General features: G+C 37.5%; 2 long non-coding RNA genes and 1 pseudogene across 2 annotated transcripts in view; 1 reads left to right on the forward strand and 2 right to left on the reverse strand.

Moving 5' to 3' along the window:
* LOC146451179 (uncharacterized) overlaps window positions 1–3,035 on the reverse strand; it is a 4,949-nt pseudogene extending 1,914 nt beyond the window's left edge.
* LOC146451177 (uncharacterized) overlaps window positions 1–15,664 on the forward strand; it is a 63,434-nt gene that overhangs the window by 35,904 nt on the left and 11,866 nt on the right. The window lies entirely within an intron of this gene.
* Window positions 1,739–14,335, reverse strand: LOC146451180 (uncharacterized). Its single transcript, XR_014860086.1, has 3 exons — window positions 14,216–14,335; window positions 13,375–13,524; window positions 1,739–3,166 (listed from the first exon to the last, which is right to left on the reverse strand). It is a non-coding gene; the product is annotated as an uncharacterized LOC146451180 (long non-coding RNA).

Below are 15,664 nucleotides of genomic sequence, written 5' to 3' on the forward strand. Positions count from 1 at the left end.
TCCAAATCCTTCTCCACACCCTCATATCTCTGGTTCTGCCCTGCATAGACATCCACCCAATCTGGTTGTTCTTCGGCTTCTACAGCAACATCATCCTCATCCTCCACAAAAACCTGCTCTTGTGGATGCTCTGCATGACGCTGTGCCTTAGCAACCTGGATCTTCACAAATCCTGGGCACTCATTACTAGAAATGAAATCAGTAAATCTCTCAATCCAAGATTCAGCATCTCCCTTTACTTCTTTGATGTTAAACCAGTTTGGCCAGTGTAACAGAAGCATCGTTCTACAGTAGTCCTCATTCAATGGCCATGTTGCGTGTGTTGCGCCACCACTAATGACAGGAACCTTACCATTTTTGGATGCAAAATGGTACCAAGAAGAGTGCTCATCACGTGGTCGTGCAAGGTACTTATCCAAAGGGGTGCTGCGAGTTGCAGTCTCACCATCACGTTCAAGTCGCCTTGAGCCTGACATAGACAAGTACGTGAATGAACGGCTACATCGCCAAAGTGCTAGTCCACTCAACTCAAATGATGCCTCGGGTCCACTGATATCTCGTCTTCCCACAGTCTTGATCAGCATTTTAGCACACATTGACTTGCCGGTCACTTGGTCTGCTTCAGTTGCATCAATAGCATTGACCATGTCCTTAAAAATATCAGCAGTTGCACCAGTGGGTTCACTATCCTTGCAAGCATAGCCACACACGTAGTCAATTATGGCTATGATATCATCAGTGCTAGGATTATCTGGGGGGGAATTGGAAAGTATCAAGCTTACATCCCCATTTGCTCTCGAAGACTGTATTTGATAGCGAGAATGCTGAACTACACGTGGATGGTCACGTGGCATCTCAAGGCGAGGAGCTCCATTATGATCTCCCACAATTTCTGGGTCCTTCCGCAGTTTTTTCCCTGGGCAAAACTCGCTTCCAAACTCCATTCTGCATACACGTTCTGTTGGCTGCAATCCTGGCTCAGGGTGACGAGGAGTCCTCAAGCAGTAATCAGAACAACTGTGCAGCCCAACTCGGTTCACTAGAAGCAAATGATCCTCCAGTATTGCATTTTGTGTTGCAGCTATTTCCAGAAGCATCTTCACCAGGGGATCCCTTTCATCTGATATTTGGACAGCCGAACCCTCAGGTGGTGGCCAAAGGTCTTTTCGTAACTGTCCTTCTTCATCACTGCCAGCTGGGTGTGATGCTGTCATTGCAAAGTTTTCATCAGCCCACTGGCTAAGTCTAGCTGCATACTCGTCTTCGTCACAATCTTCTTCACGAGCTTCATGCAACAGCTGGTGTGGCTCTCTGTCATCTCTCCAGCTTAGTTGGTGCCAATGAATTTGACCCCGGGACTTGGCAAATTCATAGCGGTACCAATAATCAGATACACCAACCACTGGCTTCAGTACCTTTTCATGGTATGACTGAGTACGTAGGTCAAAGTAGCTTATCACAACATGAGTATTTTCTTGGACAGCTTTGAAGCGGGCATTACTGTCTTCGGCAAGGTTGACCTCTTCCCCCGTGGTCTGTAAAATGTATTGTTCCAATAGTCTTCTTAGTGGGGAAAAATAAAACTCTGCACAGCTTCCAGTCATGAAAAATGAAGGCAATCCACGCTTTTCATTCACCACGAATTCAACCAAGGCACGAAGCTCTCTGCGTCTTTGATGCCAGTACTGAGCTGTACCGCGCAGATTTGCACCAAAATATAAGAGCCTGTTGGTGATTGAAGTGTCACCCCTCGCTAGTCGCTCTTGAAGATCTGCAACAGTTATGTGTGGGTCACCTAGTTGTTGATCAACAAAGTACCTGCTCTGCTCCAGTGCACGCTTTCTCATGATCATGTTGTGAACAACAAACTTCCATACTTTATGCCGTGCAAACCTTCCGTCTTGATACCACAGCAAGTGCTCCGCCCAGTCGTGAAGTGCAGGACATGTAATTGGACGGTTGATGTGGAAATCACCCTTTCCATAAGGAGACAAGCAAGGAAATGCCATTGTGAAAAAGTAAGGAGTGTTGAACTCAGATGCTGGAGTTGCGTCAGTAGTCGGCCATGGGATCACTGGTCGTTCCATGCCTTGTTGAGCCTCGTCTGACTCTCCTTCCCTTGGTTCAGACACAACTTGATTTATGGCAGCATTAACTTGTGCTTGCACGTTCACTCCTGGCTCAGCAAGAAGAACTCCGGAGACTGTTGAGTCATCGCTACCATCTGTTTCACCAGCATCCAATTGCTGTGGAGCTGGGCCTTGGTCATCCATGTGTTCTGTTTCAGAAAACTCAACAGTTCTCAAATTGGGCAACTCACCATCCTCCGGTAAATTATGTATGCGAGCAGCATCTATGACAATGTCACTATAAGCGGGATTATTATCCTTTAGAAACCGAAGAGCTCCTTCAACACGGTGCCTTCTGACCCTGAAGTCCTTATGGGTATCATTTTTTCCTTGTCTTCTCACACGAATGATATCGACCTCTGCTGGTAGGCGTGGCAGAATGTTTGCAGGTTCTTGAACAGCCTGAGGAAATGCAATGCAATGTCCTCTTGACGCGATACCTCCATGCCTCAACATGTGTACATGCACAGTGGGTGCTAGTCTCGCTATCAGCATCTGCTCAGCATCTGACATTCCAGACAGCTCCTCGGGAACACTCGAAGGGTCCATATTGTTTTCATCAGACCAAACTTTTGGTACCTTCTTATCTCTCCTGCAACGAGTGCACGTGTTTCCTGTGGCTTTGCATTCTAACCGCCGTTCCTTGCAAACCTCACAACAACCGAACTTGTATGTCATCTGCTGCACCTCAAATGAGCGTATTGCACAGTATGCATTATCCTCTATCTGACTCGATCCTGCTGGTGGAGGTGGCGGTAGGTCTCCAACAACTTCACGCAACCTTTTCTCCTCATCTGACACTCTCCTTTGATTTCGTCGCTTTCTTTTTCTCCTATCATCCTCAGTTTCCACTACACCCTGTTGTGCAAACTCATACTGCACACCAACAGCCCTTGCTCTTGCCATTAACTGAGGATCTTCTGAACGGTCACGGTAATTAATTTCCAGATCAGGTTGCTGTGTTTCCAGCCTTGGGTAATTTTGCACTAAAAGCAGGCGATTTTCTGATGCAGGATTCTCTCCTTCAAACTCTTCTCCTATCAAAATCAATAGTTTGCAATGTTAACTTTGTGATAAATGTAACTCTCAAAAGTAAGTTGACCTTCACTCGCTTAGATTATTTCTTTAACAAAGATTAATTTTATATTTTGTCCAGGTAGATATTTAACCAGTACTTAAAATAAACTTCACAAATTAAAAACTACAGTCGACTCCCGATAACTCGATCCTTCAAGGGAAATTGAAAAAGGTTCGAGTTATTGAGGGTAAAACTAAATACAACATGACATGAAAGGAAAAGAAAATTGGTTCGAGTTAGCAAGGGTTCGAGTTATCCGGAGTCGACTGTACATGGATTACAGATTAAAATTTATTGCAAACTACAGAAGTGTCATTTTTAATACCAAACTTTATGCATGATAGAAAGCAGTGCAATTGTGTGAATTTAAAGTGGACTATAATTAAAAGTTTGCTTGATCCCTTTTTCCCTTCAGCTTTTGAAAGTAGATGTCTGTGATAAATACTTGCAACACCAAATTTACATTGATATCACAACTGGAAGACTGGTTATTTCAAAGGTGAAATTCAGCTTTGCCTTGCTGCCATTACTCGATTCCAAAAAATTGCTGAGAACCAGATAGAGAGCTGGATCTATAAGTTACACAGGGAAAATTATGAATTGTGTAAATGGCCACCCAATATGGTAAATAATGCTGTAGTAAATTTCATTAAGCTTTTTGTTTAGATCTGTTAATAGCACTTTAAGAGTATTAAAAGTATTAATATAATATCGGTATCTGTATTAATAGGGATATTTTAGGGAAATGTGGGTATTTGAATTTCATGGTTACAGAAAATGCCTTGGATTACTGAAAAGCCAAAACATGTTACCCGCTAGAGCTCAGTGAAGTGATTATGGAAGTTGTTTACTGATGGAGATTGCTGGAGTGTTATTGTAATAAAAAAACAGCAACAAAACAAAAATGCAAAAAACAAACAAACAGAAAAATTAGGATTTTATGACATCACACAGGATGTAATAGAGGCAACAGCTTTGTAGAATTCATGGGCTTCACTTTTCAAACTGCGTAATGGTGGACAGAGTTTCAATGGTTTTCAGCCAGTCTTTCCAGGTTCAGTAAGATTTGCAATTATGAACTCATTGAAATTTGGATGGAGGCACGAAAAGGAGTAAATAATTTTTTCAGCATTAGTGCCACTTTAATGTTCTTCCAAAGAGAAAGAAATAAGTTGAGAAATAACGTATTTCCTGGAATAATAGCCGTGCGATTATTTCTTTTATTACACCCATTTTGAAATCTCTTGGCTCTCAACAGTGTGATTTATTCCCAAATTGCACCATTTTTTGCTCTAAATCGCATCCTTTATTTAGCCCATGAAAATGGAAATGAAGTAACAAGAATAGAATATAAATATTGACAATGATACTCTGCGATTTCAAAATAGGTGTAATGAAGTGGTAATTGAACTTTGTGTCATGCAATTTTGACCTGATAGCATACATGTGATTTAAAATCAAACTCGAGCTGCGCGCCCGTTAGATTTTGAAATTACGCGTATGATTTCAGACCAAATTGCACTCCACTCAGTTCAATTACCATTATTTGTCGCACCGAAAGGGACGATTATTTGAGAGAAGGCGATTATTTCAAAATAAGTAAAATAAACTGACCATGGGCTTTTTAAGTGTTTTTAAATTTGTTTCGTTGATAAATCAATGTTCAAAGTAAACATCTCAGTGTCAGAGCCTGAAAAAGTGAAGTACACGAACATTACCATAAAAAAAAAACTGTAAAGAAAAACATTGCTTTTGTAACCATTCAGTTGTGACGAGTAAATGAAAGCTTGTTTGTTACCCAAGATGTCAATTTTTAACTTGAGAGGGAGGGCATAAAAGAAAGAGAAAATGGTGAGGGGGGGGGGGGGAATTTTTTGAGCGAGGCGATTATTTAAATAAAAAGGGAAGGATTATTCAAGGGAGACAATTAATCAAGGTGCGGCTGTTATTCGAGGAAATACATTAATTAAAACTATTGAGACTCAATTTTCCATGTCTCAAAATACTACATGCGAGAATGGAGTTTTAACTCTTTAACCCCTGAGGCAAAACAACATTTTCTCCAGATCCAAGAATACACACTCAATGTCCATGTATGATAAACCATGCGCATTATTTTTAAAGGTACTCACGAGACTGTAATTCAAAACTTATACAATTATGAATGAGAAAAGTTATGGCTTTGGGATAAATAGCCTTAAAAAATAAGAACTTAAAAGTTCAAAAACATCCCAATCCTTGTGTATATTAGGTATAGCTCTAAACTATAACTTATTTTGCAGTTCTCAACATCTTCATGAATGTGAGAGATGTATTAAGACCCACAACTCCTAGGGGAAAAAAGTTGATTAAAGTTAAGGGGGTGGTCAACCATATCACATAAAATTTGGAGCCTGAGTAGCTCACAAGACCATCCAGCAAATAAAAAAAAAATTCCAATCAATTATGTGGCTTCAAGCCATGGAACATGGAACATGAATTTAAACAAAATATTAAGAATGTTGAGGCCACTGAACTAAGTACATCTTGAGGTTATAAAAAAACTGTAGCTGCTATGTAAGGCAAATTACTCAATTCATCATTGAAATTTTTTTCCCCACAATGCTACACTATTATTGACTCATCTGCATGTATTCAATTTTTGTGTGCTTTGCATAAATCAAATTAACCTAAACACCAAAAATAACACACAAATGTCTGGTAGATAAAATTAAGCAGTGATAGGCTCTCCAAATTGACTTTCCCTTAAACTGGAATTATTATAGCTATTAACAAAACATTTTCTAATGCAAAAAGCTATGGTTGCTGATCAAGTAATGGCAAGAAAATCACATTGAAAGCATTTACACTGCTAACATTTTTCAGCATTCAATAAAATATAACAACCACTTGCATCCACACTGACATATTGCATTAATTTAAAACCACAATCCTACATGTACATGTATCTGTGAACATTAACAAAGACAGTGATCGCCAAAAAGGCTCTTCCAGTGAAAATAATACAACGTATTATTCAAACAAACAGCAAATTTGGTTTACACAGCAAAACACTTTCAATTTCATTAACTGGGTACAAAATTAACTAACATCATATCTGTTTTGAACACATTATAAGTTAATTTTTAGGTTTTGTTTTTTTGAAATTTCATTCCCTCAGTGTCATCATTATGTTATCCCTGTTTTCAAAGGAAATCCAAAACAAAGCATTATAATTAGATTGCACCTCAAAGGGAATGTCAAAATTAAGACATGCTGTCCAGTAAATTTGTTCGCATAGTTTGAAATTTTGGGAAGAATTTCTTGAGACAATTTGCTTTAATTGGTTGGCTGCAGCAGTATACTTTTTTTCACACGTGAAGATTTTTTTTCCCAGGTAAGGGAAATCGGCACAGACACACGTAATTCTTCATAACCTATGCCCATCCCCAACAGCATTTCATCTTGTAAACTATAATATCTAAATGTAAAGACAGTGTACCTGACTTTCTGTGATGTCCTAATAGTGACCAAGGTGTTCAGCAAATAAAAACAATTTCCATCAACGTGGCGTTGAGCCACTAAACATGGAACATGAATTACAAAAGATAAAGAATGTTGAGACCACTTAGACTAAGTTCATGACTTGATGTTATAAAAAAAATTTATAGCTGCTTAATGGAAGGCAAATAAATACTCAATTCACCATTGAAGTTTTTTTGCCACAATGCTACAGCTGTACACCATTGACTGCTACATGTATACATTTTGTGTACTTTGCATAGGTCAAATACCAAAACACCGAAAATAACACACAAATGTGTGGTAGATAAACAGTGATAGACTCTCCAAATTGACTTCTCCTTTAAAACTGGAAAGCTATTTACAAAACATTTTCTAATGCAAAAAGCTATGGTTGCCGATCAAGTGATGGCAAGAAAATCACCTTGAAAGCACTTACTCTCCTAAAATTTTTTAGCATTTATAAAGAACCAGTCTTGTATCCACACTGACATTAATTATTGTATTTAAAACCACAAATGCCAATTTGTTGATTACAACAAACCTATCTAGATGCAGATTATTAACAAAGATAGTGATCAACAAAAAGTTCTTTCAGTGTAAAAATAATATTATTCTTGAAAAACAAACAAATTTGGTTTACATAACAAAAGACTTTCACTTTTCTTAAGTGCAGGGGTGCAAATAACTAACGTCTTTTTTTTTTATTTTAAATCTGTACATGTACAAGTCATACATTAAATTTTGTTTTGGCTTGCATGTATGTTGAAACTTATCATTTGATCTCAAATAGTGCCGGGCTAAATGTAATTCAAAATACAGAACTGCAGATATCATCCTATTTCAGCTCAACAGATCAATCAAACAATTCTTAAAAAGCAAAGCAAAATTTTAAAAAGAGATGTTTATTATCCTGTAGCATCTTCCCTGGTATTAACAGATCCTAACTAGCAGTAGTGTTCAGTTTCAACTTTTGAGTGGAACTGTTTTGAAATTCAAGAGAATCCAAACACAAAACAGTCTCTCATAATTTGCTTTTAAGACCTCCGCATGTCCTCATCTTATTTGCAGATTATTATTTAAATTATTTAGATTGGAGTGTGGGCTATACATTTAGGTATTGTCATTAATCTTTAAAATAATGTAAAATGGGATGCATTAAATCAGCCTATAGCTGTGATAGTTGGAGTATCTGGGTTTCGACAAAACGCTGACCCCCGGGACAGCTGACCCCCTACTGACCCCCAACTGACCCCCTCAAAAAATCATAGCGAAAAACAAAAAAATGTGAAATTAAAGTTATAAAGTTAACCTGCAAGATGAAACAGCACAAATGACGAGTGAGTTACCACTCAATTTAACGTTTGACTGTTGACTGTTGTCACGAAACAACATCTGGAGACAATTCCCACGGTAAAATACAGCAGAAATAGATTCCAGGTCCCGCTCTGGTTCGCTATTCCCGCGCTGACGGATTCCCTCGCTGGCGATGTTTATCTTGATTGATTTATTTATTTATTTTTCAAAATTTCTCCGTAATTTTTTTACAGCCCTCATTTTCCTACTTTTTTAGGGAACTAAGTCATCTCACTGCTGCGAATGGAAATCGAGAGAGAGCCCTGAGCATGCAAGGCTGCTGTTAACCGTTTCTTACTTTCCATTTTCCTGTTATTTAGCGTTTACATATACACATTTGTGGTCAAATGACGCATAAACTAAAAGTATTAGAAATGACTTATAACAAAAAACCTCACAGAATTACCCGACGCATTTTCCTGAAATCATGTGTTACAGCTAGTCTATAATCCCTTTCCTAAAACGACGAATTGTTTGACCTTGTTGTACTTTTGTCCCACTGCCACAGTTCGCCTGGCCTCCTTACAATGCAATTTAGAAACGAAAACAATTCGCTCCTGTCAGAGAATTCACTTTCGAACATGTTTCGATCATCGGCTTTTGAAGCTTACCCTTGCAAAAACAGTCCTATTTTATTTCTATTTTATGGCTATTTTAATCCTATCACACCTATTTTTATACTATTTTATTCACACTTTATTATATTTTATTTCTATTTTACCTGATAAGGAAAATAGACCATCTATTTTATTTGAGTTTTACTTCTATTTTAAACCTATTTTAAAGCAAGATTGAACCAGGTGGTGTATTTTATTTCTATTTTTTCATAACAAGCTGAAAAATAGCTTGTTCGACAGGCTATTTTAATCCTATTTTAATTTGAAACATCACTGTTGCTCAGTAAAATAGTGATAAATTAGACTGTTTTATTTCTATTTTTCTGCACATAGGGTTGACTATGACCAGTTCCTTTGGAAAATATGAAAAAATAGGCTATCATAATCCTATTTTATCCATGACAACCTTGAACAAATGGCAAAATAGATTTAAAATACTATTTTATTCCTATTTTTGGAGGTAGATTCTATTCCATTGCAAAATATGTATAAAATAGTCTATTTTAATACTGTTTTTTTTCCTGTGCATGGTTATTTTCTTTCCCTATTTTATTCAGCAATTCAAGCTTGGCTTACAATGTATCAAAAAATGCAATTTTGAGGCAGCTATTTTGTACTCACACAAAGCAGAACTTCCACTATACACTGGAATTCATAATTCACAGCTTCTTTCTTGTAAGTTTTCTGAACCATGTATACATAAATGGGCAACTAATTAAGACACTGAAAACTGTGAAAACCACTATTACCTTCAATTAATCTCGAGGTCATTTAATGCCAAAAAGATCAGCAAGTTTTGAATCATAAATCGTTCAAGTACAATGCTGGCTAGCTTTTTACAACGGGCAAAAGAACGGTGGAGTCACTGCACAGCAACAATGGCAGCCATCTTGGATTTCAGTCAGACTGGGAAGACTGGGTATGAACAAAGCTATTTTGGTCAGCAGCCATGCCACTGCAGGCTCGCAGAAAAACCGTTTCATTTCAGATTTTAAGCCAATCTCGTACCCAGAGTCTTCAGGCTTTTTGGTCAGCGGGGCAACGCCGGGAAGACTCTGGGGACATCGAAAAAATTCAATTTTTTTGATTGGCTGTTCCGAAACGGTTTCCATTGTTTTACCGCAGAAATCCTGCGGTAATAAAATTCGATGTCCCCAGAGTCTTCCCGGCGTTGCCCCGCTGACCAAAAAGCCTGAAGACTCTGGGTACGAGATTGATTTTAAGCGGGATTCATTTTACAGGCATCTTTCCCCTGTTTTTTTACTTCTGTTAAGCTAAAAATGATGTCTTCAAGCAGCATAATGTGGATGACTACTCTAAGAAACAGGTATGCTTTGATTTAGTTAATAATTTTGATGAGAAACTGCATGAAAATGTGTGATTTTATAAATAAATATAGTCTGCTTGGAATGAGTAGATGTGCTTCTTGAAATTTTATGGCTCGATCCCAATTCTAGATTGTTGAGGTAGACATTCCTTATTTATTTTTAATATACTGCTTCACTGAAAAGAATAAACCATAACTGGCTTCAATAACAGTTGAGATTCACATTACAATTACAAACTATACATTCCTCCAACCTCTGATCAATTGCCACATGCTTTAGATTCTATGACATTCCGTACACTGCAAATTAAGCCAAATCTGAACTGGATTTTCCATAATATTTATAGCCTTCACAAACGTTTTTAAGGAGTACTTTGTAGCCAGATTAATATCATGTCTTGGTATAAACTGAAGACTTGTTCGTCTAATCTTGATTTTGATTCAAGTTGCATGATTAACTTCATGGAGTACATGTATAAGTATTATTTTTTACATGCTCAATAATACACTATACTTTTTTAGCACCATGAGTTAAATTCTGTATACCCTCATATAATTTTTTAATTTACTCATCATTGTTACGGGGGAAAAGCTCACTGCAATATGTGTCAAAAATCATACTAACAGCATAGATCAATAAGACAAACTGACTCATATAGTGCACAATTTTCTGTTTTACTACAGATTGTGAAGGCCAATACTCGAGACTGCAGCTTCAGAGTCAAGTCAGAAAAAATCCTGATAAATATGAGCTAAGTCATTTATGACTGCCAGACTCTTATCTGTTATTGCATTTGACGTTAGGAGAATGCATACTTTCATGTCGCTTTTAAATCTTTCTACATGTAAACGCTGTGTGGTTTGGGTTTAGTTGCCATCTTGGACCAGCTGACCAATTGCCTTGATTTCATGCAAGAGCTTTGAATCCCGCTGGCTAAGAGAAGTCCCGCGGGTCGATTTTCTGGACAGTCAGTACAATAAAAAATATAATTTCACTGGAGATCAAATGCACGTTACCAAGCTATGATTGTTACTGATTCGATTTAGTTATGAATCGTGAGTTATGCTGCTACAACTCAGGAACAATTACCAAATAAAATATTTTTAACTTGCCTAATGCAGTATTGGTCATTGCTTGATATCACAGTTGAAAATGGCAAAGGTGCAATCTTTTTTATCAATCCAATCATCTTTCTTATTAGCACTTCCCCTTAAACCTTAACACAATAATTTCTAGACAAAGCCATGTTCTGAATGTTTCTTTCCAGAGAAGTTCATTGTGAAATTGTCCTGCTGTTACTCATAACGTTTGTAGCTCAAGCTGGCTGTGGTATACGGTTTGAATGACAAATTCATATAGTGTGCAATGCATGTTATTAACCATCCAGATATACATATGTAGGTAGATGAGGACTATAATTTATTGATCATTAAATTTATGATATGTAATATTGACCAATACTACAACTAAAGCACACCTCCTTTAGAAAATCTAGGCTGAGGAGCTAGATACAGTTTGAACTGTCACCTACTTTCAACCTATTTTATAGCTATTTTATTGCCCTATTTTTTGGTATTTTATCCCTGTTTTATGTCTATTTTAAACCTATTTATATCCTATTTTTCAAGTTTTTTTCCTATTTTATCCCTGTTTTATCTCTATTTTAAACCTATTTAAATCCTATTTTCCCAGTTTTTTCCACTATTTTATCCCTGTTTTATGACTATTTTAAGCCTATTTTATAATCAACATTTCAAATTGCATACACATTTTTCTCTATTTTATAGCTATTTTAAAGCTATTTTAAAGCTATCTTTTAGGTAGTTATGACTTGCTGGTTGGTCTATTTTTTTACTATTTTTTGTTTCAAAATAATAGGTTTAAAATAGGTAAAAAAATAACTTTAAAATAGTCTTGAAAATAGAGAAAAAATACAAAAAAAATAGGAAAAAAATAGCTTAAAAAATACATATAAAATAGATATAAAATAGGCACTATTTTCGTAAGGGTACCGAAGTTTTTTTTAAAAGTTACCAAGTGGAGCTGGGATTTTTTTTTCGAACAGACGCTCGATTCTTTGTTTGATAAATTCAAAAATCTTCTGTCTGGCGGCGCTTTTGGCAACTTGAATGGCTGTCAACTTCATGATGATAAAGCCCTTTCAAACTATTTTGGAACGAGAACTGGGTGCATCGGAACGTTGGTTTATGGTGAGAAACAGGTGTGTCCGTTCCTCATGATTTGTGTTGCATTCCGTCATCTTGGAAATTTCAGGTTAGTTTATAACTTTAATTTAACATTTTTTGTTTTTCCCTGAGAGTTTTTGAGGGGGTCAGTTAGGGGGTCAGTTGGGGGTCAGTGGGGGGTCAGCTGACCCGGGGGTCAGCGTTTTGTCGAAACCCGGAGTATCTTGTCAAGTTTAAATGCGATCTTTGGAATCAAATGTTGCCAGTTCATGAAATAAATTCCATTCCCTTGCTTCAAAAGAGGTATCATCATCATGTTATCCTTATGTTTTCAAAGGAAATTCCATACAAAGCAGTATCTGTACCTCGCGAGAAAAATTGTTAAAAGACATGCTGTTCAATAAATTTGTTCAGACACATACATCTACATGTAACTTGTGAACTTTGGGAAGAATTTCCGGAGACAATTTGCTTTATGGGTTACTTGCAGCTGGGAGATACAGTTCTATTTACACATGAAGGTTTTTTCCCCAGATAAGGGAATTTGGCACCAACACATGTCTACCGGGAAGGGAGATTGGGGAACGTTAGAATGGGTGGTTCCAACCTAGTACTTTAATACAGTTAAGTGAGGTATAAACATCATCACATATCCCAAAACCTCCTTACATAGGCTGGTAGTGTGTTCTCTTTGGTAGTTTAACAAGATTTACACTGTCATTCTTGACAGAAATGACAACAATAAATTTTGCAAAAATTTCTGGCGGCAAATAATTACAATGATAACCTTACAAATTCCTCATCCCTCCTGGAGATTTATATTTTTGGGGCATAATGCAAAAAAGTGCTAAGTATTATTAAATACAATATATAGCAGTCATAATATTTATCTGTTATACAGGGTACAATGTACATGTAATTGTACTGGCATAAACCAGAAGAAAACCAACTCAACATACAATTGTACATGTAACTGAAATCCTTTAGCACAAAATTATTATGTGCAGCTGGGAGCTACAAAATACAAATTAAAATATTATGTAGGTAAATATTCAGCATCCACTTAAGCCACCAAAGTACATGATTGTGTGACTTAAGATTCCACTACAATTGGCTTCAAAATCTCACACCAAAACCACAGCACACTCTCAATGAATTCAATAATCATAATGTTTTTACCTGGCGCATTATCGTGACCAAACTGAACGGAATCTCTTTCAACAGGCGACACGTTCCACGATACCTCAGGACTGTCTTGCAGATTGTAATTTCTTTCAATTTGACCTCCTTGTATATGTACACAGTCCAGCTCATGCTGTTCTTCCTCCACTGAGAACAAATTAAATCATCAATTCACAAACAAGAACAAACCATAATTGGCTTCATACTTATAACACTTGAGATTCACATTACAATCACAAGCTGCATTCCTCTAACCTCTTAAAAGCAAAATTAACTGTTCGCGCGGCCTATACAGTGAAAACACAACCTGCGTCAGGTCGCGGCTACAGATCTTGCGAAACGGAGTATTTCGACCTCTTGGTTCGCCGCTTTTTGTTTAGAATTCATCATTGAAACGAGGAATATTTACGAAAAGCGTTACGAATGTAGCGACGCAGGTAAAAGTTCGCTGTGATCTGACAAGAGCTCGTTTCGCAAAATACAGATCTGTAATTTGCGAAACGGGGCATCTCTGACCTCTTGGCTCGCCGCTTTTTGTTCAAAATCCATCATTACAACGAGGAATATTTACGAAAAGGGTTTACGCATGTCATAAAACAGGTTGAAGTTTGCTGTGATCTGAAAAGAGCTCGTTCCGGTGTTTATTCATCAATTTTGTTTACATTACAACGCGCGCCAAACAATGATCTCACTTGATATCATTTTTTTACCCTATTTGTTTTCATTTCGTTTCGTTTCGCAAAATACAGTAAGCGTACACAAAGACATTCCACGACAATAAGCTTTCTCAGAATCGTACATTAACCACAGCCTACACTAACTGAATGCATGATTATACCTGCATGATTATCACCAAACTGAATTGGATCTTTTTCAACAGGCGGTAGGTTCGACGATATCTGAGACCCGTCTTCGTCTTGCACATCTCCACGCACACGTTCCCCGTGTTGTCCCTCCACTGCTAAACGAAAACGTCAGATCACAAAAAGGAAGAAACCATGATTTCTCCGTAAAAACTAAAATCTTAAACTAAGATTTTACCTTACGTTTCCCGTCTTATGCAAGACCACCACCACATTAAATTGAGACGGTGATCATCTTATTTTAACACAGGAGATCTCAAACGAAGACTATCGGAGTCTCAGTTAGTGTATAAGATAAAAGACCGTCTTAAATATTGTCTTTAAATCGTCTTCATTTGAGAAGCGCTTATCTTAATCAACATTGAGGCATCTTACTTTAAGAAAGACCAGTCTTAATATTATATTTATCTGAGTCGATGGGGTCCTTATTTTAAGACGTTTTTTGGTCTTGTGGAAATTTTAAGACGCCTAAGCAGGCTAAAAGATACTGCCATCCTACGTAAGATGCAATACGCCTTAAGCTGGCGACACACCTGGCATTTTATACGACGATCGCAGCGAATTTGATCGCCAGCGAAAATCGCAAGTGATTTTCGCCACCGATTGATGCGGACACACCAGGCGATTTTTTTTCGCCGATCGCGGCGTTGTTCCTGTGATAAACCCGCCCAACCTGACTGATTGACTTTACTGGCAATTCGCAGCGATGAGCGTAAAAAAATCGCGGGAACGGGCACATTTGGCGAATTTAATCGCCGATATCCGACATGCCAGATATCGGCGATTTAATACGCCGATCTCTACTCTCACCATTTTAGTTCTCGGTAAAAAAAAATATAAATAAATAAATAAATAAATAAATAAATAAAAAAAGGCTAACTTGGAAGAAATAGAAAATTCCAACACAAAAGGATCCAAATTTTGGAAAGCCCTTCCTGATTGGTTCATTAAAAAAATGCAGACCTCATAGGGAACAGCTAGGACTTCTCTTCTGATTGGTTGATTTTGATCCAAACTCTGCAGACGCGGAGTCTGGGCTGGAGTCTGGAGCTTTGATTCATCGCAAACTCTCACCTTGTTCAGACTTAAAAAACAAGCCGTTAATATTTTTCAAGCAGCGGAGAGTGGAGAATTTACAAGAATTTCGAGACAACAACTTCAATATTCAAATGAGAAGACATCTGGACATAAAATACGGTTTAAAGCCTCGGCTAAACGTTGTAACTATACACGAACTTAACAGCATGCACTGCACACTCATGCAGCGGAATGAAAATGGAATGAAGAAATTACTGTCGCTTCCTAAACCGCCTGTTAACCCGCGTGAAAACCAAGATGAGTCCTGCAATTCTGCTGCGTCACCGATCAAAGGAATGAGTGTAGTGACAATTCAGACAATCTGCAATGCAAAGTTTATAATTTAC

The sequence above is a fragment of the Pavona decussata genome, unplaced genomic scaffold, assembly GCF_977016875.1.
Source record: "Pavona decussata unplaced genomic scaffold, jaPavDecu1.1 SCAFFOLD_395, whole genome shotgun sequence".
NCBI lineage: Eukaryota > Metazoa > Cnidaria > Anthozoa > Scleractinia > Agariciidae > Pavona > Pavona decussata.